This window comes from Pleurodeles waltl, chromosome 7, assembly GCF_031143425.1.
Source record: "Pleurodeles waltl isolate 20211129_DDA chromosome 7, aPleWal1.hap1.20221129, whole genome shotgun sequence".
In the NCBI taxonomy this organism is placed as follows: Eukaryota; Metazoa; Chordata; class Amphibia; order Caudata; family Salamandridae; genus Pleurodeles; species Pleurodeles waltl.
Genome location: NC_090446.1, coordinates 1,355,346,559 through 1,355,373,125, shown reverse-complemented (window position 1 = coordinate 1,355,373,125; position 26,567 = coordinate 1,355,346,559). Strand labels below are relative to the sequence as shown.

The following is a 26,567-nucleotide window of genomic DNA, read 5'->3' as shown; positions in this document are numbered from 1 at the left end:
CTAAGGGGCTCAGAGATTATTAACGGGGGAGTATCCTGGTTAGAAAGTTTGGGGGTCTGAGCATCAGATTTTGTAACAATTACTCTGGCCTGTCCTGTTGAAATATACTATATGACAAGGAAGGCTTATGGAACAGTGAAAAATAAAAGGAGAATGGTTGTTAGGGGTACCAGTGTGAACAAACCAATATTTTGTACACTAGCCAACATTTTCGAATATCTTCAAAGAAGGTGGCGAGAGAGAGGGAGAGAGGGATAGGAGGAGAGAGAGAGAGAGAGTGTGTCTGTGGTGTGTGTATGTGTGTGTGTGTATGTGTGTGTATAAACATTCCAGGTGATTTTCGGCAGCAGAGACCTCACTATTCCCATACCAAGAGCACCTCAACCCAACCATGTACAGTAACAAATTTGAAATGCAATACAATACAAGTTGAAAACCAAATAAAAAAAATAGAGTGTTATCTAATAAACAAAATGACAAAAACCCAATAGGAGATGAATTTTTGATTGTTTAAGTAGGAATAGTTCCAGGAAGCATAAATCGCCAATGATGGTCAATGGCAGACTGGAACGTAGGAGCAATTTGACACTGACGGCAGAGGAGCAATGGTTGGCTACACCAACCAGGTTCATCCTGGTCAAAGATTTTACCATCTGACTTTAGTCTTTAATGTACCAATCCACCATAGACATACAATTCTGAAGCCCTCTATGAGTCCAAGGGAGGTTCTTAGAAATTCAGGGCCTCATTTACAAGAATCTGACGCATCAGCCCGATGTGTCAGATTTCTCGCGCTGCCTTACAATCCCCTAACAATGAAATGGATGTGCTCTATTTAGAATACAGAGCTCAATGGCACATTTTCACAGATGTGTCAGAAATTCTGATGCATCTCTGTGACGCTAAACTCACGCATTACTGGACTAGCATTAAAAAAATGACAATACTCCAGCAAAGTGAGGAGGCCACCATAGAGAAAAGCCCGGCATCAATTTTACGCCTGTTTAAAGCAGGCAGTAAGATTCTGATGCAGTGAAGGTGCAGAATGATGCAGTGAAATGTTTGAAATTTCACTTTGTCACTTTTGCGTGGCTTTTCCCATAGGAACATCTGCCCTGCATACATTATACATGGTGCAGGTATAATGTGATGCAAGGGTTTACAAACTGATGCATTGAGCCCAATGCATCTGTTTGTAAATCTGGAGCAGTGTAGAGCACTGCTAGCACCACCGCTGTGTTAACATGACAAAATGGTGCAAAGGCCTTGTAAATGAGGTCCTCAGAGTGTCAGACAAAGGCCAGGTAGCAAGGTCCAGTCCACATCCAGTTGCCACTCGTCAGTGGGCAGTTTCAGGAAAGGCCTTTTATAGCTTGTTGTATCCCTGTAGCTTGAAAAGGAAGTAAGCAGTATGACCATAGGAGTCCACATGTTGTCCTGGGTACAAAGGAGAGCAAGTTTGTGTAGGAAAGTCCCCACTTTCTTGGTATGGTTACCCCCTTTTAATGCCTGAGATCAGTGTGTTTGACTGTGTTCATTGGGATCCAGCTAACCATGACCCCAGTGATTATGATATCTCTCCCAAAACTCTGTATTTCATCCCACAATTGGACCACTGGTGCCCCATTATATGGTACCTAGGTACCCAGGGCATTGGGGTTCCATGGGATCCCTAAGGGCTGCAGCATATATTTTGCCACCTATATGGAGCCCAAGCAAAGGATTATGCAGGACTTGCAGCCTGCATGAAAAGGTGCAAGCACCCTTTCACTGCACCAGCTCACTTATAAGTCACCCCTATGGCAGGCCTTTTAGCTCAGAGGGCAGGGTGCAAAGTACCTGTGTGTGAGGGTAACCTTGCACTAGCAGAGGTGCCCTGACGAACTCCAGGCCCATTTTCCCAGGCTTCTTGAGCGTGGGGACGCCATTTTACACGTGTACCGGACATAGGTCAATACCTATTACCAGCTACCTAATGGTAACTCCGAACATAAGCATGTTTGGTATCAAACATGTTGGACTCATACCCCAATGGTTTTGCAAGCACTGGTTGTATGATTCCATGCACACAGGGGCTCCTTAGAGGACCCCCAGTATTGCCATTACAGCCTTCTGAGGGTTTCCAGGCAGCCTAAGCTGCTGCCACCTCCCGGCACGTTTCTGCCCTCCTGTTGCTTGAGAAGCTCAAGCAGAGGAAGGCAGAACAAAGGATTTCCTTTGGGAGAGGGGTGTTACACCCTCTCCCTTTAGAAATAGGCCTCCTCAAGCCACTGGCAATGCTTTGAAGGGAATGTTTGGTGCCCTCCTTCCATAAACCAGTCTTCACTGGTTCAGGGACCCCCAGTCCCTGCTTTGGCTCGAAACTGGACAAAGGAAAGGGGGGTGACCACTCCCCTGTCCATCTCCACCACAGGGGTGGTGCTCAGAGCTCCTCCAGAGGGTCCCTGGGTTTTGCCATCTTGAATCCAAGGTTGACTGGGAAATCTAGGAGCATCTGAGTGGCCAGTGCCAGCAGGTGATGTCAGAGCCCCCTCCTGATAGGTGGTCACCCAGCTAGGTGACCAATCCCCCTTTCATGGCTATTTAAAGGCTCTCTCTTGGGTGGTTCCTCAGATTCGCATTGCAAGACTCTGCAACCTCCATTTCGACTTCCGACCGAAGAAACTGCATCTGGACACTCCAGAACCCGACAAGCTGCAACAAAGAACCATGAGGCATCTGCAACATTGTATTCACACCTCCTTCCAGCAACTGCAACATTTCCCAGGTCGTGCATTCTCTGAGGACAGCCCGTCTTCACCCTGCATCAAAAGGAAGAAGTACTCTCCCTTGGAGCGAAGGAATCACTCCTCTGCTTCTGCAGCCACTAACTGCAATGATGACCGGCTGCGTAGATCCCCTCTTCTGCTGAGCTGCATTGATCCTGCATCACAGGTGGTGGACTGAAGTGGTCCTGACAGCCCTCTGTTCCAGCTGTCCAACTTGGGTGGAGGTAAGCCCTTGCATGCCCAAGCAGGACATTACCCCGTACACCGCATCCTTTGCAGCTGCCGAGGATTGTTGGCCTCTTTTGCACAATATCTTCAGGCATCTTGAAGCTTCAGCCCCCAGCACTCCATTCTGCCATGCACAGCTCCCTGAGTGGTTTTCCGGCGGCGTGGGAGCCTCTTTTTGTAGTGCAGTGTGGGCCTCTTCTGCGACTTTTGTGTCCCCATCCTGTGGGACTTCTGTGGGTGCTGCCTGGGCTTCTGTGGACTCTCAGTGTTGCTGAGGGCCTCCTCTGACTCACCCTCCTGGGTAGAGTCCACCTGGCCCTTCCTGATTCCCAGCAGCTCCACTTTCCGCTAACCATGAGTTTTGCGTGTGCCAAGGCTTGTTGGCGGAATCCGAAGAAGCCCGACTGCAATCCTCCTTCTGGTGTGGGAAATTACCTGTATCCTCCAGGAACTCGACTTCATCTTCTTGGGTGCAGTGCTGACTCTCCTTCTTCACCGTCGACTCACCTCTTGCACCCTCAGTCTGGTGGGTAGGGGCTCCTGTCCTTCCTGGACTCTGGTGTGCTTCTTGGACTTGGTCCCCTTCTTCAACAAGTCCTGTTGTCCAGGAATCCACTGTTGGTGTTTTGCAGTCTCTTCTGGGTTTTGCATTATTATTCTTTTCTTCTAAGTGGGTGTTCTGTGGAATTTACAGTGATTTACTCCTGCTTTCCTGGTGGGTTGTGGTACTTACCTTAGGGCTTGCCTAGTACTCCCAGCTCCCATCTACACACTCCACTTACCTAAGTGGGGGGCCAACTCTTGCATTCTATTTTTTTAGTATATGGTTTGTCCTCCCTCAGGGCTATTTTCACTAATTGCACTGTTTTCTAACTGTTTGTATGCCTATTTATGCATACTAGGGTATATAATTTGTGTATTACTTACCTCCTAAGGGAGTATAGCCTCTATGGTATTTTTGGGATTTGTGTCACCAAAATAAACTAGCTTTATTTTTGTAGCACTGAATCTTTTCCTTCATGTGTGTTAGTACTAAATGTGACTACAGTGGTATTGCATGAGCTTTCCTAGAAAAGTTTTGGTTGCTCTTCCACAGCTACCTCTAGAAAGCCTGGCTTCTACACACTGACTACAGTAATAAGGGATACCTGGACTTGGTATAAACTGTAAGTACCATGGGTACCCACCACATACCAGGCCAGTCTCCTATAGTATGGTCCCTCAGGGACCTTCTCAGGTTGCAGATAGCAGGCTCAATCCTCTTCTTATCTTCCTCAGGTCCAGAGGTGTTCTGAAATAGTTGCCTAGAAGTGAAACAATTATGTGAGGTACCAGTCAGCTAGTGACTCCTAATCAAAGGAGTAAAAGGTCCCAGGGCAAGCCCTACCCAATCTGAGCCTTTTCGGGATGGCAGACGTCTCTGGTAGTCATTGTAACCCCCCTCACCCCCCCAATAAACCTGGAGAAGAAGTCTGGTAGGACAAAGCAGTGTTTTACACCAATCAGCCAGTGGATACAAATGAGAAAAATGGGCTGACTGCAGAAGTCCCCCTCACTTTTTGCACCTAATTTTTAGCTGAAACCTGAGTTTTCTGACTCTGATTGGACCCTGGGTCCTGCTTACCAGGCCCAGGGCCTGTTCTCTGATTACAATGGTATATTAAATGTAGGCATAATTACAATTTTCATTGACAACCTACCTGAAGGTCCTTAGTATACAGCAAGGCATGTAGGTTTAGGGACCATAGTGTATTCGGGGCATCCAAGGGTGCACTGCTGTGATGTCTGGTGTCATTGTAAAAGCAAGCCTACCTTGCTGGCTGCTTTTAAATTAAAGTTAACCCTAAATTCGACTTAGGAATTAAAAGTACTTCCAAAGTCTCAAACTACCTTATTTTTACATATGTCACCACTCAGGTTTGTCATTGGTGCCCTAGGGGTTTGGTGCAGTGTAAATATAAGAAGGTACTTCATAAAAGATAAGTCCTGGTGAGGGAAAAACAGCCAAATTGGTGTTTTCCCCATTGTAGTACATTAGCTCCATAGCCTAACACAGGAGGTTGTATTTAAAAATAATAAAGTCTCATGTTTGATATCAAATTAAAAGTTAGAATAAATCAAACAACTTGCCACTGTTGGATATATTGTAACTAGTACAGAGAATGAGTTTTAGAACTCTTTCTGAAAGTTACCAAAGTTACCAAAAAGAGGCCTGTAGTGTTCTTTCCTGATTGGTCAGTCTCTGGCAGGCTGAGTCAAGATACCTTAATGAAGTGTGAAGTGGCCTGGGCTGAAACAAAGGAAGCATCTAGTGGGAGGAGAACTGCTGCAGAAGATGGCAGAGCAGGAAGGGGGAAGGGATAGAGTGGCCAAACTAGTTTTCAAAGGAGGGAAAGCCACCTGAGACAGAAACGACTTCCTACACCCCATTTCCTGCACCCCAATCCGCAGGGGAGCCCCAGTAATTAGATTAGGAGCAAGGCTAGAAGGGGTGTGTCATGGAAACGTAGCCACACCAGTGGATGGGCTCAGCCAGATGTAACCTCCAGGGAGACATTTTCTCCATCTTGTATTTTTAAAGAATGTTGCTTTCTCGGATTGATTTTTTCCACACTTCGCAGAAAGAGGTCACCCTAGAGTGTGGCACACTGCACCCCATTGGCCAGGGGTGCTTGCATGCATGCCAACCCAGGAGCAAGGGTAAATATGGCAGAACTGCCCAGCAATTCAGATCCCTGCTGTAAGAAAATACAGGAGTAGAAGGACTGCCTTGCTGAACCCCTGGTCTGCACTTGAAGGCCTGCACACACAAGGACTGCACAAGCTGCACACTCTGGGTTTCACCAAGAAGAGGACTTTGCCTTGCTTCTACGGCACAATGTAAGCAACGGGTACAAAGGAGCAAACCAGAGTCCCCTACATCAAGTCCTGCAAGAAGATCCCAGCTGACCAGCATCCAGTGGCCATTTGAGAATTCTGACCAGGTGCATTTTGGGAACTATAGTTCCAACTTCCAAGGAGCAACTCAGAGCTTCTGGAGCCTTGGATCAAGTTTGTGGACACTTCAAGCTCTCAAAAATGATTTCTGGAAGAAGATCCAGAAGTTTAGAGAAGCTTGGAACAACTTTATGAAAAAGCTCTATAAGGTAAGGTGACCGACAAGTCGATGAGAGTCAAACAGGTGATGTTGATTCACGACCCGGCCTGAATTTCAGGTTCGTCCATTGAAGCTCTGTAACTTTTCCCCGTCAACAAGACTTCTAGGATTTGACCGGGACCTTGCAATGAGGCAAGCCAATGACATGACATTTCTACCTGTTCTCAATCAAAGGTTGGCACTTATCAAATGTAATAAAGTGCACACAGTCCTAAAGCCAACAAAAACTAATATTGTGCATGTCAACTTCATTAGAATATTTAGTGGAGTGCCCATTTGCAAGTGGACTCATATAAGCTTTCTTAGTGTAAATTATGCATTACCATAATTGCAGCCATTAGCAATGCAAACAGCATTATCATAATTGTGGTCCTTAGGAATGTGTGGAACAGCAGCCATCTGCCCAAAAGTGCTTCATATGTGCTGCTGGCTATTTAAGCAACACGGAGAAGGCAGCAACTGCTGAGTCTCACAGCAAACCTTACCTGACTTCAGTTGGCTTCTGTCCCGGACTGCGGTGATAAATCTCTGATCAAGTCTTCCTGCCTACAGCCTCCATGCTCCTTCCTCTGCTCTGTCAGCAGTCTCCTGTATGCCCTGAAAAAGAAGCGCATCAAAAAATAAGCCGCAGGCTATGAACAAGTTGCTCTCACACACTTGCCTTCCTGAGGCTTTTTTGGGCATTCAACAGGTAAAACGTTTCTATTATAAATGAGCAGTGATTAAAATTTGAAAGCTACACCAGCAACAGCAATTACTCTGTGTTTGGCTTCTTTTGAACATGGAGAATGAACTTTAAGAACTATGCCCCTCATTTCAAGGCTGGCGGTCATGAGACTGTGATCGTCACCGTGGTGGTCCTTCCACACAACCCCGCCTGGCACACCGGTGCTGCCGCACCACCATGGCCGGCGGTGAGCACCTCCAAAAATGAGGGCCTACATTTGAACTCTCTTGAGAAAAGCTGAATTGTCTATAAACGGTGCACCAGTACCATTGTCATATTGTTGTTTTCAAAGGACACTGACCAGGTTTCTGTATCAAAGACACTAAGGGCCATATGTACAACACTTTTTCCCATAGACACAGAATGGGTAAAAACCTTTGCTACATCTGGCCCTAAGAGTAGTGACCCTGAGATTGGGGGACCTTTGTTATTTTTGAAGTTTAGTTTATTCTGGAACTCTTGTAAGAAACAGCGTTTATTTATGTCTTCTCATTAATGAGAATAACACAACTCACAAAAGAAAAGTTGCCATATGTCAACTCTGAACATTATAAGTATGTTAAACCAGTGACTTATATGTATATATGCTGTTTTGGGATGTGGTCATACGCCATATCTAATTAGTGATTTCCCTTGTGAGACATTAAGCATACACCACGTCGCCCCATCAGAACCTGGAGTTCAGGCAAGTGGCTTGCAACCCTATGTGTAAGCTAAATATGCCAATTAGGAGTACAATAACTTCATCATTTTGAAAGGACAGGCACTTTACTACTGGTTAGCAAAGGTAAAGTGCGCAGAGCTCTAAAGCAAGCAAACATATGGTTTTCCACAAAAGGCAAACAAAAAATCCCGGTTGACCACGCGGGAACGTTGGATTCCGTATAGGTCCTATACTTACCTATAACCTGCAACTAGGCAAATGTACCTACGTGTCTTCAGTCTATCTTCCATACAGTACAAGGTAGCTAGGGGACATATGTAAAAGATTATTGTCGCAGTCAGAAACTGCCAAATTAACAGAATTTGGCTGAACCATTACCGACTGCAAAAAAGCTTTTCCAAGTGTACAGAGCACAAATTGTGATTCAGAAACATGTTACAAAATCACAATTTGTGTTTAGTGATTCAGTATTTGGGAGTTGTGTGCTTAGGGCCTCCCTTCCAAATACTGAATTTCAGTGCTATGTATGAATGTTTTGCAACATGAATTTTTTACTGACATCTTAAGAGTGGTGGTATCCATGTGCAAAAGGGAAAGTATTGCCTCGGGAACCCTTCCCCTTTGTGAATGTTGAAACAAATAGGGACTGCTGCCTACTCCTAAAAAAGTGAAATGTAAACATTTTCTTTTCCTTTTTTAAATGCATCCTGTTTTCCTTAAGGAAAAGACTGCTTTATTAAAAAGTAATCACAGACATGGTGGTCTACTGGCCCCAGCAGGCTACCATCCTTGTGATGGCAGTAACTTCTAATGGGTGACAAACTGCAACCTACAACATTAATATTCATGGGGTAGGTCTATTGCAAACCAATTAGAAATTGCTATTTCCAATGAAATCACAATCCCTAAATTCTATACATATAGCCCTAAATTGTTTGTACAAAAAAGCTTCAACACTAAGGTCCTCATTTTGACTTTGGAGTTCAATTTGCCTGACCGCCGAAGCCAAACCCGCCACTAGACCGCAGACTAGGTCTGCAGACCGTCATACTACGACTGCTGGCAGCCGCCCGCCATACTTGCAGTGTAAAATCGCCAGCAGTCGTGCTGGCGGTCGGTGGTGTAGAGAGGCGGGTGCATCACCAGCACTGCCACGGCAGCAGCACTCCACCCACCATACTACAAGCCGTAATACAGCTTGGCGGAGTCCTGCTGGCATGGTGGTGCTGGTGATGCAAGACCGCCAGGACCCATACCCTCTCGGATGTCCTCCACGATGGAGAAGGTAAGTGGGTGTCCAAAGGGGTGGGGAAGAAGGGTTCCTGTGTGGGTGCATGTGTGCGTGTCTGCGGAAGGGGAGGAGGGATGAATGCATGCATGTATGCAAGTGAATGTGAATGTGTGTGTGTGTGTGTGTATATGTGCGTGTATGGGGGTGTCTCTGTGGATGAATGTGAGTGAGTGGGAGTGTCTGTGTGGATGAATGCGAGTGAGTGGGGGTGTCTGAGTGCATGTTTGGGAGTGAGTGGGGATGTCTGAGTGCATGTATGTGTTTGCTGAATGGGTGTGTATGTGAATGCATGCATGTGTGAAGGGGTAGGGCGTGTTTGTGAGTGTATGGATGGGTGGGGGAATGTGTGCATGTGTGGGGACATGTGTGCATGTGTGTGCTGGTGACAGGAATGGAGATTCCTGTCACCGGATGCGTGACCACCAGGGTTTTAGTGGTGGGGAGACTGGCAAGGAAAGCCTGGTGGTTGGCAGTCTCGGAATCTGGCTGGCAGGCTGAGGCCTGCCGCGGGTTGGAGGTGCTCTCCACCGGCCTCAGCGGTGCGACCGCACCACCGGTCCAAGTGAGGTTGTGGAGGCTTGCCGTCTGCCAAGCCCCACAACTCTTACAATGGCAGTCCTTACCGCCGGCTCCACAGCAGAAGGACCACCACAGCAAGGCTGGGGTGTCATTAAATGCCAGCTTCATAAAGAGGGCCTTAATCTATGTAATGCTGATGCTAATGTTATGCAACCTTTAATTAGAGTATGGGTGTAACCCCTTCCTCCCAAAATTAATTAATCTAATAATCTAAGAAATTTCCATTAAGCTTCTCACATTAGTTGATATAAATATTATAAAAATAGAGACACATTGAAAGTAAAATATTTGGCTGTAATTTCCTCACCGCCTTTTTATGTCTGAATTCACAACACAGCTGTTGTTATCATACATGATTAAGAGAAAAAGAGTCAGCACTAAAAGAATGGCTTATCTATTCTAAATTAACCTGAGGTCACCCTCTGGGAGCTTGACACAGAGCAGCCAGGTTTAAGAAGCAACGTGTATAGTATTTGTGCAACACTTAAACTACAGTAACTCAGTGAAAACACCACAAAAGTACTGCACACCAGTGTAGAAAGACAGAAAATATTTATCTGAGTAAAACAACCAAAATGACAAAATCCAATAAGTAGAGCTCAAGATATGAATGAATAAATAATAAACTGCAATATAGTGCTAAATGTTTACTTAAGGTAGCGCTAGACCGGGCAAATCCAAAGTTGAAGCTGAACTTGATGAAGCGCAGGCCAGCTACAGGACCCACACGAGGCCCTCTGAAAAGTACCTTGGATGGAGTGCTGCATCAACGATAACAGGGTGTTGTGGAGGCAATGTGCTGGTTCTGATTGCGCAGTCCATGGCATGTGACGCGGTTGAGCTACGCAGTCATCGAAGCAGTGTCCTTGAAGTGTGACGTTGAGCCCTCTATGATAGAGTAGATGTGTTATTGTTGAGTAGCGCAAGGAAGGTGGTGCAAAGTCCACAGTTGGCAGAGGTGATGCATTATCCTCGAGGGAGGAAGTAGTGGTTCCACTCGGTGCAACAGCATAGATTAGCTCATTTTGTAGACAAACAGAAGCAGAGTCCCCTTTCAAGGCTCAGGGCTGGATTGGCCACTCTTGGCAGGACAGGACTCACAGTTGGCAGATTCCAGCAGGTAAAGCATAGTTGGGGGAAGTCTTTGCTGGCCCTGGGACTTCAGAACAGGAGGCAAGCCAGCAAGCCCTTGGAGTCAATTGGTTCTTGTGAGGATGTTGAGAGTCAAGTCCAGTCCTTCTAACTCCCATGCAAGACGCAGCAGGAATAAGGCCAACACAGCAAAGTAGTTCAGCAGAGTGCCAGTCTCTCCTGGCAGCACAGCAGGGGAGACTTCAAAGAGAGGCCTTTGAAGTGCACAATGTCCCTCCCTTTCCTCCCCACGTCCAGACACTCTACAGTGGGCTATGCAGTTCTTTGTGTGGGGACAGGCCTGGCCCTATTCAGTTGTAAGTGTCAGCTCCTCCCTCCCATCTAGCCCAGGAAGGCCTATCAGCCAGGGTGTAAATGTCACACCCCAGCTCCCTTTGCGTGTGACTGTCTAGAGGGGATGCACCCACTCCAGAAGTATATTCAGAGCCAGGCAGAGGTACAGAATGGTTAAAGTATGAAAATGCCAACTTTGTAAAAGTGGCATTATCAGACTAATAATTTGAAATCTAACTTCACCCTAAATTGGGATTTTAAATTGAGAGTCCAGAGACACCAAAGTTACACTTAAAGGCGGCTTCCAGGTAACCCGAATGTTAATCTATGGGAGAAAAAGGCCTTGAAGCAGTGAAAAAACATTTGAACAGTTTTGCACTACCAGAATTTGTTAACCTTAAAAGTATATGTCCAACTTTTTAAATGCACTGCAACTTGCCCTTGGGGCTAACTAGGGCCTACATTAGGGAAGGCTTATGTGTAATAAAAAGGAGGGTTTGAGTCTAGCAATTGGGTGCACATGTCAGGTCTAAATGACAGTTTACAACTGCACATACAGGTTCTGCAGTGGCAAACCTGAGACATGTTTAATGGGTTACTGTAGTGGGTGGCACAATCAGTGCTGCAGTCCCATTGATAGCATTTAATTTACAGGCCCTGGACACATACGTTGCACTTTACTAGGGACTTACAAGTTAACTAAATATGCTAGTTGTGAATAGGCTAATGTCACCATGTTTTACAGTACAGAACACTTGCACATTAGCACTGGTTAGCATTGGTAAAGTGGACAGAATCCAAAAGCCAGTAAAAACAGGAGGTCAGAAGGCAAAAAGTTAGGGAAAACCACACCAACTATGCCAGGTATAGAAATAGCCATTCAAGCATGGATTGGTATTTTACTGTGTTAAAGCCCATACTGAGGAATTTTGCTATGTGGAATCTCAGAGATTACTGTAGTAAGCAAGGGTTATGGTGTTGGTTATCTACGTCCAATAAACCATGGATGTAGAAGATGGGCACTGTGACAATCCTAGTTTAGTTCTTTTAGGAGGGTTTGTATATTGGTTTACCCATCCAAATTGTGAGCATATTTTTGATTTTATGACTGTATGCCTGATGATTGCCTTGTGGGAAACCTTACACTTAATTTGGTAGGCCTGAGTTGGATGGGGTGACAAGCCAATGATGAAAGCTATAGGCTTTTCATTGGAAAAGCTATGTAAATTGTTTTACTGCTTAATGTTATGTCAGATGCCACAGGTCTGATATGTTTATCACGAAAAGTTCCACCAAAGGCAGTAAGCTTATTTATTTTGAAAAGTATATGTTAAAGGTGATAATCCTTTAACCCTTTGGCAGCCAAGGACGTAACGGTTAACGGTCGCACACTAACCTCATCAGAGGCCTGCCCCTTCGCGCTGTGGATCGGAAGAGAAATGCTTTTGCATTTCTCCTTTGATCACTGGAGAGGCTGAGAAAGGTATGAAAGGAGAGGAAAGGCCTTTCCTCACCTTTCATGTCTCTCTCAGCATTTCTGCTGCCCTATTGTGATGTGATCGGGCAGCAGAAATGCCCACTAGACACCAGGGAATTTGTTTATTACGGTAATTGTCATGAGGGGGCTGCCCCCTAGGGGGGCAAATGTTTTGTAGGCCATTTCTGCCCCCCCAGAAATCCCCTAGACTCCAGGGATCATTTTTTTTTGTTTATTGTTTTTTTTTTAATATGTGGGGAGCGACCCCTTAGGCAAGACTCGCTCCCTGGGGGACCAAATTATTTTTAGGCCTTTTCTGCCCCCCCCCCACCCCCGGGGGCAGAAACCACTACACAGCAAGGATTTTTTTTTTATTATAATACTTACGCATTAGGGGAGCGGCCCCTTGGGCAAGGGCCCCTCCTAAGGGGGCCAAATTCTTTTTAGGCCATTTCTGCCCCTCCTGGGGGCAGATCGACCTAATTTAATAAGGCCAATCTGCCCGGGGGGGGGGGGCAGAAAACCCCTAGACAACAGGGATAATTCTTTTTTTTTATATATTTTTTTTTATATGCCTGGGGAGCGACCCCTTAGGCAAGGGTCGCTCCCCAGGGGGCCAAATTATTTGTAGGTAATTTCTGTCTTCTCCCAGGCAGGGCAGAAACCACTAGACACCAGGAACTTTTTCATTTTTTTATACTTACGCATAAGGGGAGTGGCCTCTTGGGCAAGGGCCACTCCCCATGGGGGGGCAAAATATGTTTAGGCTATTTCTGTCCACCCAGAGGCAGATCGGCCTAATATAGTTAGGCTGATCTGCCTCCGGGGGGCAGAAACATCTAGACACCAGGGATACATATATTTTTAAATTTACTTTATGTTTTTATGTATAGGGAGCAACCCCTTAGACAAGGGTTGCTCCCCTAGGGTGGCAAATTGTATTTAGCCCATTTGATCATCCTATTTTTGTTAGGCCAAGAGGGCCAGAAACCACTAGACACCAGGGATTGGTGTGTGTACATGTGTGTTTTGTTTAGGGGGCAGTTTCTTGGGCAAGGGTCGCTCCCAATGGGGGCACATTACTGTTGGCCATATCTGCCCCCCTGGGGGACAGATCGGCCTTTTTTTGGAAGGCCCATCTGCCCCCAAAGGGGGCAGAAAGCCCACCAGAGACCAGGGAAGATTTTCTTTTCAAAATAAGAGGGTGGGGGTATGGCCATAACCCTACCCCAAATAAATGGGGCCAAAGTTGGTCTGCCCATCAGTGGGCAGATTGGGCAATTACCCCCAATCCACAACCTGGGTGTGCAGAAAGTCTACTAGAAGCCAGGGAATTTAAAAAAAAAGAGCAGTGGTGGCTACCAACCAGTATGGCCTGGTTATGCCCCCACCCCAACTGAAGGGGTAACAATCTTTCAGCTCCCCACCCGCACACTAAAACATCTTATCCCATGGCAAGCAAGAGGACATTTGAAATATTTTGGGTTTTGGTTTTACATTTGGGCCATGAGAGCTTGGTAACTCTCAAAATCGTCCCACTTGGAATGGTGAGGGCTGCACTTTTTTTACTTTGGGACGCCTCCATGCAGAAAAATCCACAAGATCTACACACATCTGAAAACTGAACATCTTGTTAATTCCAGGGAGGTGTGCTTCACATGCAGCCCTGCCCTGAAAACCTCGCACATTGCTGGAAATCACACATTTTTTTGAGGGAACCTTCCAGAATCTGCAGGAATCCACAAAATTCCTACCACCCAACATTGTCTTATCTATACCGATAAAAATTCTGCTGTACTTGTCAGCCTAAAAATGTTTTTTTTTTCAAACTGCCCTTTTGGACCCGCTTTGATGCCCCCTCACTTCCGACAGGTTTTTGACTCTTCCCTGTCTCAGGCACTTGGCCCACCTTCACAAGTCAGGTATCATTTTTACCGAGAGACTGAGATGAATGTAGGAAAAATTTGATTTTCTATCTAAATTTGAGGTTTGCTGAGGATTCTGGGTAAGAAAACATTGTGTGATCCACGCAAGTCACAGCTCCCTCGGGTGTCTAGTTTCCAAAAACACAGGTGCCCCCTGCAAAAACATGTAGTTTTGTATTTGAGAGTTTTGATGTGTCCAGATAATGTTTTGGGGCATTTCCTATCGTGAGCACTAGGCCTATCCACACAAATTTGTGGCCCCCCTCAGATTCCAGAACTTTCTGTCACCGAAATGTGAGGAAAAAGTGTTTTTTTGTCAGAATTTTGAGTTTTGCAAAGGATTCTGGGTTAAAAGAACCTGATGAGAGCCCTACAAGTCACCCCATCTTGGATTCCCCTAGGTGTTCAGTTTTAAAAAATGTGCAGGTTTGGTAGGTTTCCCTAGGTGCCGGCTGAGCTAGAGGCCAAAATCTACAGCTAGGAACTTTGCAAAAAACAGCTTTGTTTTCTTTGGGAAAATGTGATGTGTCCACGTTGGGTTTTGGGGCATTTCCTGTCGCAGACGCAAGGCCTACCCACACAAGTGAGGTATCATTTTTATCGGGAGACTTGGGGGAACGCTGGGTGGAATGGAATTCATGGCTCCTCTCAGATTCCAGAACTTTCTGTCACCAAAATGTGAGGAAAAAGTGTTTTTTTTGGCCACATTTTAATGTTTGCAAAGGATTCTGGGTAACAGAATCTGGTAAGAGTCCCACAAGTCACCCCATCTTGGATTCCCCTAGGTGTCTAGTTTAAAAAAATGTGCAGGCTTGGTAGGTTTCCCTAGGTGCCGGCTGAGCTAGAGGCCAAAATCTACAGCTAGATTTCAATGTAAAAATGTGATGTGTCCATGTTGCGTTTCCTGTCGCGAGCATTAGGCCTACCCACCCAAGTGAGGTACCATTTTTATCAGGAGACTTGGGGGAACACAGAATAGCAAAACAAGTGTTATTGCCCCTTGTCTTTCTCTACATTTTATCCTTCCAAATGTAAGACAGTGTGTAAAAAAACAGCTATTTAAGAAATGCCCTGTAATTCACATGCTATTATGGGCACCCCGGAATTCAGAGATGTGCAAATAACCACTGCTTCTCAACACCTTATCTTATGCCCATTTTGGAAATACAAAGGTTTTCCTGATACCTATTTTTCACTCTTTATATTTCAGTAAATGAATTGCTGTATACCCGGTATAGAATGAAAACCTATTGCAAGGTGCAGCTCATTTATTGGCTCTGGGTACCTAGGGTTCTTGATGAACCTACAAGCCCTATATATCCCCGCAACCAAAAGAGTCCAGCAGACGTAACGGTATATTGCTTTAAAAAATCTGACATCACAGAAAAAAGTTACAGAGTAAAACATGGAGTTTTTTTTTTGTATTTTTCACCTCAATTTCAATATTTTTTTTTTCAGCTGTCATTTTCTGTAGGAAACCCTTGTAGGATCTACACAACATACCCCTTGCTGAATTTAGAATTCTATCTACTTTCCATAAATGTTTAGCTTTCAGCGATCCAGCTTTGGTGTCCCACCCATTTCTGTCACTAACTGGAAGGAGGCTGAAAGCACAAAAAAATATTAAAACTGAGGTATGTACCAGTCAAATGCCAAAACTGTGTTGAAAAATGTGGTTTTCTGGTTCAAGTCTGCCTGTTCCTGAATGCTGGGAAGATGGCGATTTTAGCACGAGAAACCGTTTGTTGATGCCATTTTCAGGGAAAAAACCACAAGCCTTCTTCTGCAGCCCTTTTTCCCATTTTAAAAAGAAATCGCAGTATTTTGGCTAATTTCTTGGTCTCATTCAGGGGAATCTACAAAGTCTGGATACCTCTAGAATCCCTAGGATGTTGGAAAAAAAGGACGCAATATTGGCATGGGTAGCTTATGTGGACGCAAAGTTATGAGGGCCTAAGCGCAAACTGCCCCAAACAGCCAAAAAAGGCCTGGCACCTAAGGGGGAAAAGGCCTGGCACCGAAGGGGTTAAGAGTGGATTGGTATTACATTGTGTTAAAGCTGGGGCACCTGGAATTATGTAGTTCTCGGCCATTGTGTTTTCTGCATAAAGATGAATTTGCTGCACTTGCCACATAAGCCATTGTCTGCTGCATTGTCTGCAGATTTTAACAAAAAAACGTTGTTTCTAGCACAAATGAATCAAACGTTACTAAAAACATTACTACTTGTGTTCCCCTGCAGTGAACAGCCCATCAAAACATTTGCCTGGTCAACTGTCAGTTGTGTATTGTTGTATTTGGTTGTTAAATTGGTAGTAATGAGGTGAGAGCTTTACCCAGGCAGTGTTAACATGAGTAAAAATTCCAAAATAATACAAACTCAAAAAATGCCAAATTCGTAGAGGTGGGTGGAATGATTCATTTCACCTGCGTAATTGGAGTAATTTGCCAAATTACGTGAATTGCTGTGAGGCAGCATTTTTTCCCATGAGGCTCCAGAAATACAAGCAAGATTTGGTGTCCCCTAGCACCATTTTCTAATGTGGGAAGGCACAGGTGTTGGTGGGAGGTCGAGGTTGGAGGGCTGCTTCTCGATTAGATTTGCTGCCACACAAGTAGATTTTCTACTTGAGCTGCAGCAAAATCAACTCGAATGCCCGCTCTCTTTTTTGCACCACATGGTTCCTTTTTTGCAGATTTTTCAGCACTGCTCCCAGTACTGAAGCTAAATTGCAGCATGAGCAGCACAACATGCATACCTTCTGCCTGTTGGCAGAACTCCACAGAATCTCGCAGTTTTTATGTAACTCAGCAGAGTGAAACTCAGTGAGTGTCACTGACCTCTAAACATTAGACCCCATAATTTGCCTTTTCTTGATGCATAATTTAGTCCTTTCCTGCTGCATAACTCTAGTTACCCTGGTAAAAGCCCATATAGAGGTATTTTAATACATAGAATCGTATAGATTACTGTCATAAGTAAAGGTGGTGGTGTTGATTAATTCCCTATGACAACCATGGGGGTAAAAAATGAGAGTTGCCATAATCCTTTTTAGGCACTCGTAGGTGGGGCTGCATTTAGATCGGCCAACTGTACATGTCTGATAATTGCTTTTTGAAAAAGCTTATGAGCAAAACAGTAGGGCTCAGTTGGGTAGGATGACAAGCCAAGGTTACAGGCAATGGGTCTTATTAGTTGGTTCAAAAAAGTCATGCATTTTGTCTATAGCTCTGACTATTTGTTATGAAAATCTATGACAAAGACAGTATGCCTAACTTGTTCATAGTGAAAGACTGTAGGTAGGTATTTTTGTAACATTGATTCTCACAGATTACTATAATAGGCATGAGTTTGGCGATGGTTTTCGCATCATACAAACGGTTGGGGTAGGAGATATACACTATGTTTAATTTGGTTAACCCCAGTAGGAGGGTTTCTGTATTATTTTACTAACTGTAATTCTGTGTATATATATTTTTAATTTTATAACAGTATGCCCTTTGAGTGCCTTGTGGGAAAATGTATACTTACTACAGCGGGCCTGAAATGGATATGGTGACAAACCAATTATAAAACTACTGGCTTGATTGATTTGAGAAATGTGTGAGAGGCCATAGGTCATATCTGTTATTATAACATGCTATAACAAAGGTTGTAGGTCTGACCTATTTATTGTGAAAAACCTATGTTAAATTCAACAGGCCTATAAGGATGTTTTTTTATTAATTACACTGTGTTAACATCTATAGTCTAATCTGTTAACTGATGCTGCTGGTTTTCTAATAGGGGTGTGTGAAATTTGCATTTCCGTAATTACATTACATTTTTGCAAAATTACACTTGATTAAGCGTAGTTACGTGAAATGCAAAACTGTCATTTTGCACTATATTTTACTGCAAATTTGTCCTTGTATTCATTTCTGATATAGAGACACATTTTGAGCTAAAGAAAATCATAAAAAACAAAAGTACCATGAGCAACAGTGCTCAGTTGTCCCCGTGCCTTTGCATTTTTTTATACTGTGAATGGCACATTCTCTGTAATTTGTTTATGGTAAATGGCATGTCATTACACAAAATGCATAATGGTTTGGAAATTGTATGTAACATGAAATTCATTACATTCCCTGACTTACGCCATCATAATTTTAATTTCTCCCAGCCCTATTTTTTTAATTCTAAACTGGTGCACTGCTGACCAGCCCCAGTCTTTGTGCACTGTTCCCTAAAACATTACATTATGGACTGTTCCCCATTGACTTATTTAACTTTCTAGTAAAGCCATAGTATTTTAGGGAGGTGGTTTAATATAAGTTACCATCTTAGCACCTAACTTAACTATATCAATGTAACCTTTGGTTTTTTAGTGAATATATATACATTAGCCCCCCAAAATGTTACCATTTTTAAATTAGGAAGCTGTTACGCTCCCAAAGATGGGTAGGGTGAGTAAACAAATATGGAAAGAGGATACTGTACTAATCCAGATGCCTCTCCTTTTAGCTATTATTAACTCCTTTAAAGATAAATTATGCCTCAAGTTACTAAAAACCCATACCTCCACTCACAGTTTTAACACGTTGCCTGCATTAACATCTCAATGCTCATTTACTTCAGCCTGCTCCTCAGGAAAGGCTTTAAATTCGACAGATCCTATTCCAACAAAACTGCATTCATTTGTGCCACACTTTTGTTATAAACTGAGATCATTAGCACTCTAGTTGCTCATTATAATCTCTGTGAGGAAGCTGAGGTTGATCACTAGAGAGTTAAGTAGTAGACTGCTGCTGATGTTGAAAGTACGTGTTTCAGTCTGCATGTAAGAATGTTTTACTGACATGGATGAGAATGATGTTTTAGAACTCATAGAAAATGTGCCCTCATTTTAGCTTTCTAAAGCACTTACTATAAATTCTATGTCAAAACGAACATCCTCATTTTGTTACTTAGTAAAGGAAATGCTTTAGGTTTTACGGCTTTGATTACATCAAGGCAGCATTCAGACCTGCCACAACTTTGTCATAAATACAGAATTTTAACCTTCTAGTTTTTCATTGTAGGGAGCTGCAATTGACTACTGGGGAATCAAATGACAGGCTGCTGTTGGAATTGCAAGTTTTACTCAAAATGTAAGACTTTATTCTCACATGGCTGAGAAGGATAGTGTGAACTAATCCAAACTGTACTCTGTTTTAGCTTTTGGAGTACCTTCTATAACCTATATAAGAAAATCATGAGATAAAACATTTTTCTTTCAAACATAGATCATCAGATCCCCGCAGACGGTTAACATTTTCACAGGATAAGAACACCTGATAACTCACCAGACATCCTAAAATAAAATGAGTATAACACCACCAACAAATGATTTATATTGGGACTAAAATCTGTTCTCACCCTTTACATGTGCTCTTTTTGTGACCCTGAAAACTTGGCACTCACTACAGTATATTTCAATGGGGAGCATGTCCCAAGTGCTGTAATGGCTGCCACAACATGTTGCCCATCTTATGGTCACCTAAGGGACCTCTTCTTCCCCGATTTGCGCCTGAGGGGTGGGATGTTCTCACCCTATCTAATTATATTTTTTACATTTATTTTTATAAGGCAAGGATCATGACCCTGATTTCTGTAACGGTTTCTACAAAATATTGTTCATGTTCTGGTCAGCCAATGAGGATTGATTAGTGGCCCTTCATGCCGAACCCAAGCCTCTCTTTAAATGGTAATTTCTCAAAAAAGGCTGAACAGATTTAAACCAAATCAGAAAAAACATACTTTGTGAGTAAAGATCTAACTTTTTGCCAGATTTGATGTAATGCTGTTCAGCAGTTTTTTTGGTATTGGCAAGTAAGATTTCCAATGGGCATTAACATGGTAAATTAAACGTCTGGGAATCCCTTTTTCTTAAGCCCTGGTGGACAGATCAGCACAACCCTTTCTATAAAGGAACTGAGGTGGGTCAACTTTTTTAAAATACTTTGGGCCTCATTATGACCTTGGCGGACGGGGGAGAAGTGTCGGTAATACCGCCAACAGGCCGGCAGGAAACAAAATGGAATTATGACCATGGCGGTTACCGCCATGGCCATTCGATACTTCTCCACTCCGACCGCCAGGGAGGTGACGACCGTTGGGCTGGAGACTTTGGTCTCCAGCCCGACGACCATCACCAGACTGCTGGCGGTATCAGGACCCTGCATACCACCATGGATTTCGGGTGGTTTGGAACCGCCACGAAATCCATGGTGGTAGGCACTATCAGTGCCAGGGAATTCCTTCCCTGGCACTGATAGGGGTCTCCCGAACCCCTGAGTCCTCCCCCCACACCGCCCACACCCCTGCCACCCCCCAAAGGTGGCAGGACCCCCCTCCCCACCTCCACCCCCAACATGCACATACACACACCCCTACAAGCACACATACACTACAACACATACCCGCACACATACAGACATGCACACAGACCGACCCGCAGACATTTCCCATACACACAACACCCCCCCGCATGCATACACGCACTCACACACCTCCTCTACATACTCACACACACACCCCCATGCACGCACACAACACACAACATTCCCCCACCCCCATCCCCTAACGGACGATCAACTTACCTTGTCCGTTGATCCTCCGGGAGAGGACGGGATCCATGGGGGCTGCTCCGCCGCCAGCACCCCGTCACCAGAACACCGCCACACCGAATTATGGGATGTGATTCGGTGGGCGGTGTTCTGATGATGGGGCGGTGGAGGTGGAGCAGCCTCCACTTCCCCGCCGACCGCCAGTATGGCAGCTGGCGGCTCTCCATCCGAAAAAGGACGGAGGGCTGCCAACAGTCATAATACACTGCACGGAAAACCGCCTGCACTGGCGGTCTTCAGCACGGCGGTACCTCATCCTTCTTTAAAAAAGACCGCTGAGGTTGAAATGAGGGCCTTTGTGTTGATTCTCAAAATGGCACCTACATTATCAGCAAAATAAATAGGCATTGGCAAGCCAATAGGTCTCAACTATACAAGAGCTATTGGCTTGGCAATGTGTTTTTGCCATGTTGTTTACCAGTGTGGCTGTTGTTCAGCATGGCTAAAAGTTAGTGGAGTGGAGTGTCATAGATTGGACTGCGGGAGTAGTGATGCAGAGTGGATTGGTTGAAGTACAGTGTGGTAGAGTGGAGCGGGGGAGTACAGTGTTGTAGAGTTAAGTAAAGGGGAGTAGAGTTCAGTGGTTAAGTGGCAAAAAGTGTTGTTGAGTGAAGTGTTGAAGTGGAGTGGTGTAGAGTAGACTGGGGAGGAATAGGGTGGAGTGGGTTAGTGTGGATTGACATGGTCTGGTGGATTGGATTGAAGTAGAGTGGGCTGGATTGAATAGAGTGGGGTGGATTGGAATGGGTGGATTTGAAAAGGATGGTTTGAAATGGGGTGAGGTGGATGGGACTGGGGTGGCTTGGAGGGGGTGGATTGAAGTGGGGTGGGTGGATTGGAGTGGGGTGGGTAGATTGAACTAGGGTGATAGAAATGGGGTGGGCTGGATTGGTTTAGGGTGGATTTAATTGGGGTGGAGTTAATTTGAGGGGGTGGGTTGGAGTGGATTAGATTGGACTAGAGTGGGGTGGATTTGGTGGATTGGAGTGGGGAGGATTGGATTCATTGGATTAGAGTGGCATGGATTAGAGTGGGGTGCATTAGAGTGGGGCAGAGTTTATTACTTGAAGTGTAGTGGGGTGAATTAGAGTGGGTGGATTAGAGTGTGGTGGATTAGAGTGAGGTGAATTGGACTCAATGAATGCAGTGGGGTAGATTAGAATGGGGTGTAATTAATTCATTGGATTGGAGTGGGGTAGATTAGAGTGGGGTGGATTAGAGTGGGGTGTGTCAGAGTGGGGTGGATTAGGATCATTGGTTTGGGTCGGGTGGTAGAATGGATTCACTGGATTGGGGTGGGTGGATTAGAGTGAGTGGATTAGAGAGAATTGGATTAGAGTGGATTGGAATGGAGTGGATTGGATTAAAGGGGATTGGACTAGAGTGAATTGGATTAGAGTGGATTGGACTAAAGTGAACTGGGCTGGACCGGACTGGATTGGATTGGATTGAGGAAGGGTGGGCTGGATGGACTGAGTTGAACTGGGGTGGAATGAACTGGGGTGGGATGGATTAGAGTGGGGTGGACTGTAGTAGAATAGAGTGGAGTGGGGTGGATTGTAATGGAGTGGGGTGGATTGGAGTGGAGTGGATTGGATTGGAGTGTGGTTGAGTGGAGGAAGGTGGGGATGGGTGGAATGGGGTGTGTTAGATTGGGGTGGATTGGATTGGAGTAGGGTGGGGTGGAGTGGATTGGAGTGGGGTGGATTGGAGTGGGGTGGAATGGAGTGTGGTGTATTGGGGTGGGGTAGGGTGGATTGGAGTGGATTGGATTGCAGTGGGGTGGACTGGATTGGTGTGAAGTGGGTTGGATTGAGTGGGGTAGATTGGATTGGGGGGGTTGGTTTGGCATGGATTGGACTGGGGTGGGATAGATTGGAGTGAGTGGACTGCAGTGGGTGAATTCTTCCATTTGGAGGTGGTCCCGTTGTCCTAAGACCACCACAGGCTGAGTTATGAGCAAAAATGTTTTGTAAAAGTAATGTCCTGCAAAGCATTATGGAGCGAGTTTCCCAAGTGCACTGAATATTGTAGTATTGGCTCTCCCACTGTGCTGTGAGAGCTGCTTTCGCTTTGAGGATTTCTGTGTTACATAACGTATGTACCAATTTCAAGTGTTTTAAGTGGAGAGCCACAGGAAATTACTCTGATTAGGTAATTGTGAACAATGTGACCAGCTCTCCAATACCGCCGTTCGAGTTCATGCTCTTGTGGCTGTTCGCTGTAAGCGCCATGGCCGCCATGCAGCATGAAGGGGGGAGAAAAAGAAAAAACATTATTCGCCCACATTAAAGTATATCGGCAATCGTGCAATAATCCACATAACAGGGGCAGTCTGCAATTCGTGACAAAAACAGCCTCAAAGCAGGACAAACGTAAAGCATTTACCAATGACATCAAGTGATTTTTGAAAGGCAAGCCCAGAAATGAATTAAAGTGATGGGTGTGAGATGGGCGTGATTAAAAGCCCACAGTTCAAATGGCTTGCTCACTCGACCTAAAAATGAAAGGTGCAGTTTGTCCCTCACCAGGGCATATAAAACAACTTTTATAATGTCCCTACTTATAGTTACATGACACCCCATCCCTAGGGCACCTATGGGAGACCTTTGGGCTGACATATGTAAAAATAAGGTAGATTGTTACTTTGGAAGTACCCTTAATTCCTAAGTCGAATTTGCATACATTTCACATTTTAAAGACAGTCTGCAAGGCAGGACTGCCTTAAAAAATGACAGCAGGCACACAGCAGTGCACACTCCAGTGCAGGAAATCTACTGGGCCTCTAAACGTCACTGCCCTGTTATATACTAGGGACGTTTATGTATTTTGAATCCCCCTTGCGATATTATCTTTTAGGGACTTACAGGGTCTGTCATTGCCAACTGGAATTATAACATTGTGCCATTTGACCATATACCTTTTATACAGAGCACTGGTTCTGGACCTGTTAAGCAGAGCAAATTTGAGGCATAGATCTTCTACGTCTGTTAAGGTGATTAATCTATAGTTGGACGGATTTGAGTATTCTTTCGATTTGTAGATAGGCTGAAAGAAACTGCCACACCAAGATTCCAGGATAGTGTTTGTTACCATGTCATAATTGAAATGAGAAGTTAAGTACAAGGACCAAAAGCAGACATCCTTTTTAAATAATGCATTGGGAAGGCCTTTGGGCCCTGGAGGCCCCTCTGCCCAGAACACTTTTAATGTTTGGGGTACCTGTTTATCAATGATCGGCAGGTGATTCGCCTATGCCTGAGATGGGCTTTGTTGCGTCTCCTGACTAAGCAAGGGGGAGGCGGGTGGTGTAGATTGTAGACTGTGGGGATGTGTGCTGACCAGGCCACTTCCGTTATATTGGCATTGAGGTGCTGATTCTACCCATTGATTAGTTTATTTATCCTGGCCCAGAATGATTTGGAACTCATTTGCTAGCTTGCATATAATAGTTTGGTCCAAGGGCCCATATTGAAGTTATGTTTCGACGACCAGATCGCTTTCTTATAGGTTTGTTTGATTTGGTTATTTTGGACAGTAAATCCTGATTGGGTTGACCACCCTGCAAACAGGTGCTCCTGAGCTCTCTCTTGAGTTTCTTCTTCATAGTACGTAATTGTGGTGTAAACCATTCTTCCCCATTCTGGCTTATACCGTTATGTCTTGAAGGCTCCGTGGGAAAGTTTACAATAAGAATTTAAACAAAGTTTTCCAATGCCTGGACAGGAGATGGACCAGTATTGGGGCTCAGTGTTTCTTGTGTGAGGTGGTTAGTGTTGAAGTCCATGATGGTCCCTATTGATGAATTCTTCCATATAAGGCGCGTCAAGGAGAACGTCTGAGATGGTGTTGACAGGCTTTGTACTTCTGGGGCCAACGGGGGAGTGAGATACAGAGTAAACGTTTTGACAAAATGATTGCTATCTGATCTTACTTTTATAGCGCAATTGGTATGTCCCTGGAATAGATCAGGGTCAACCAAAGTATAGTCTGAAATAGAGCCTGACCTGTCTGTAACTCTAAAGAAGGCTACTGGGTTATCCGATGGACTACGCCCATTATGGGTGTAGAAACCCAAGGCTTCCAGGCTTGACTTGCCCTGTAGATCCCTTCTAGATTGATTTCCAATTATTTCATGGATATGACTTAAAGGTTTAACATCCAAACCCTGCAATAGATTCCTTTTTAAATAACCTGACACTAATATGAAAGCTAGTGGCATTCAAGGATTTAACTATACCAGTGAGGGTCTGGATCTTGTTGGGTTTGTGCTAATGGGCTGGGTGGATGTACAGGGTGGAGAGAATTGTTTGGGATTGGAGAGGGGCAGATTGGAGTGTGGCACATTGTTTTGGATTGGAGTGGGGCAGTCTGGATTGCGGCAGATATTTTGGGATTGGTATGGGCACATTGGAGTGGGTTAGATTGTTTTGGTTTGCAGTGGGGCAGACTAAAGTATAGCAGATTGGAGTGAGGCAGGTTGTTTTGGATTGAGGTGGGGCAGATTGCTTTGGATTGAAGTGGGGCAGGTTGTTTTGGATTGGAGTGGAGCAGATAGTTTGGGATTGGAGTGGGACACTGTTTTGGATCGGAGGGGGGCACATTTGTATGGACTCGAGTTGGGCATAATGTTATGGATTGGAGTGAGACCGATTGTTTTGGATTGGAGTGGGACAGATTAGAGTATGGAAGATTATTTTTTATTGGAGATGGGCAGATTGTTTTGGGTTGGAATGAGGCAGATTGTTCTGGATTGCGGGGGAAGACGGGAGTGGGGCTGATTGTTTGGGATCAGAGTGGGGCAGATTGTTTTGGATTTGAGTGGGGCAGATTTTTTATTGGAGTGGGGCAGACTGCTTGGGATTGGATAGGGCAGATTGGAGGGGGGATGATGGGACACATTGAGTGGGCTAGGTTGGGCTGATTGGAATGTGGTGGATTGGAGTTGATTTGAGTGAGTCGTTTGGTTAGGAGTGGGGTGTATTGGAGTGGGGTGGATTGAATTGGTCTGGGGTCAACTGGATTGAGTGGGGTGGATTGGTTTGGGGTGAATTGGAGCTGTGGGATTGGAGTGTACTGCACAATTATGTGTTTAATCATCATTTCAGGAATTAAACATAAGAAAGAAACAATGCTGCTTTGCAATAGTTCGAAAAAGATAATTTTCTTTCTTTTTTAGAACAACACCCACGAGCAAAATCAAAACACAAGTGCAAAGTGCAAAGTGAGAAAAGAAGACTTGGCAAAATAAAACAAAATAGTTAACTATAGGAAATAAAACTTTGCAATTCTATTTGTCCTGCTGGGCATGTTTTTGCTAGTCACACCCCTTCTGTTTGCAGGGACCTAGAAGTTAAGAATAATGACCTCAATCAGGTTGGGAGCAGCAGAGGGGCATTGATTAAGCTGAATCAATCAGTGGCTAATCCCTGCTCAACAGACAGGAACGGAAATTATGCTAGGCCTGGGCTTGGCTTTGAATTATGAGGCTTTAAAGAAGAGTGTCACGCAAGTCAACAAATGGTAAAGAATGGCTGGGCTCCAAGCCCTTTTTAGATAACAAGGGAGTCTTGCTAGTGTGACGCACACGCTAGTGCATGCTTTCGTAGTCTCGACCATAAAAGCACTCTCCATTCAGAAACTCTGATCTAACTGCAATCTCTCACACACACACACAC

General features: G+C 44.7%; 1 long non-coding RNA gene across 3 annotated transcripts in view; it reads right to left on the bottom strand.

The window, feature by feature from the left end:
* Nucleotides 1–26,567, bottom strand: part of LOC138247402 (uncharacterized) — a 143,341-nt gene that overhangs the window by 4,152 nt on the left and 112,622 nt on the right. For all 3 annotated transcript variants that reach the window (XR_011194493.1, XR_011194491.1, XR_011194492.1), the window contains exon 3: nucleotides 6,639–6,750. This is a non-coding gene — a long non-coding RNA (uncharacterized lncRNA). The remainder of the gene's footprint in view (nucleotides 1–6,638; nucleotides 6,751–26,567) is intronic.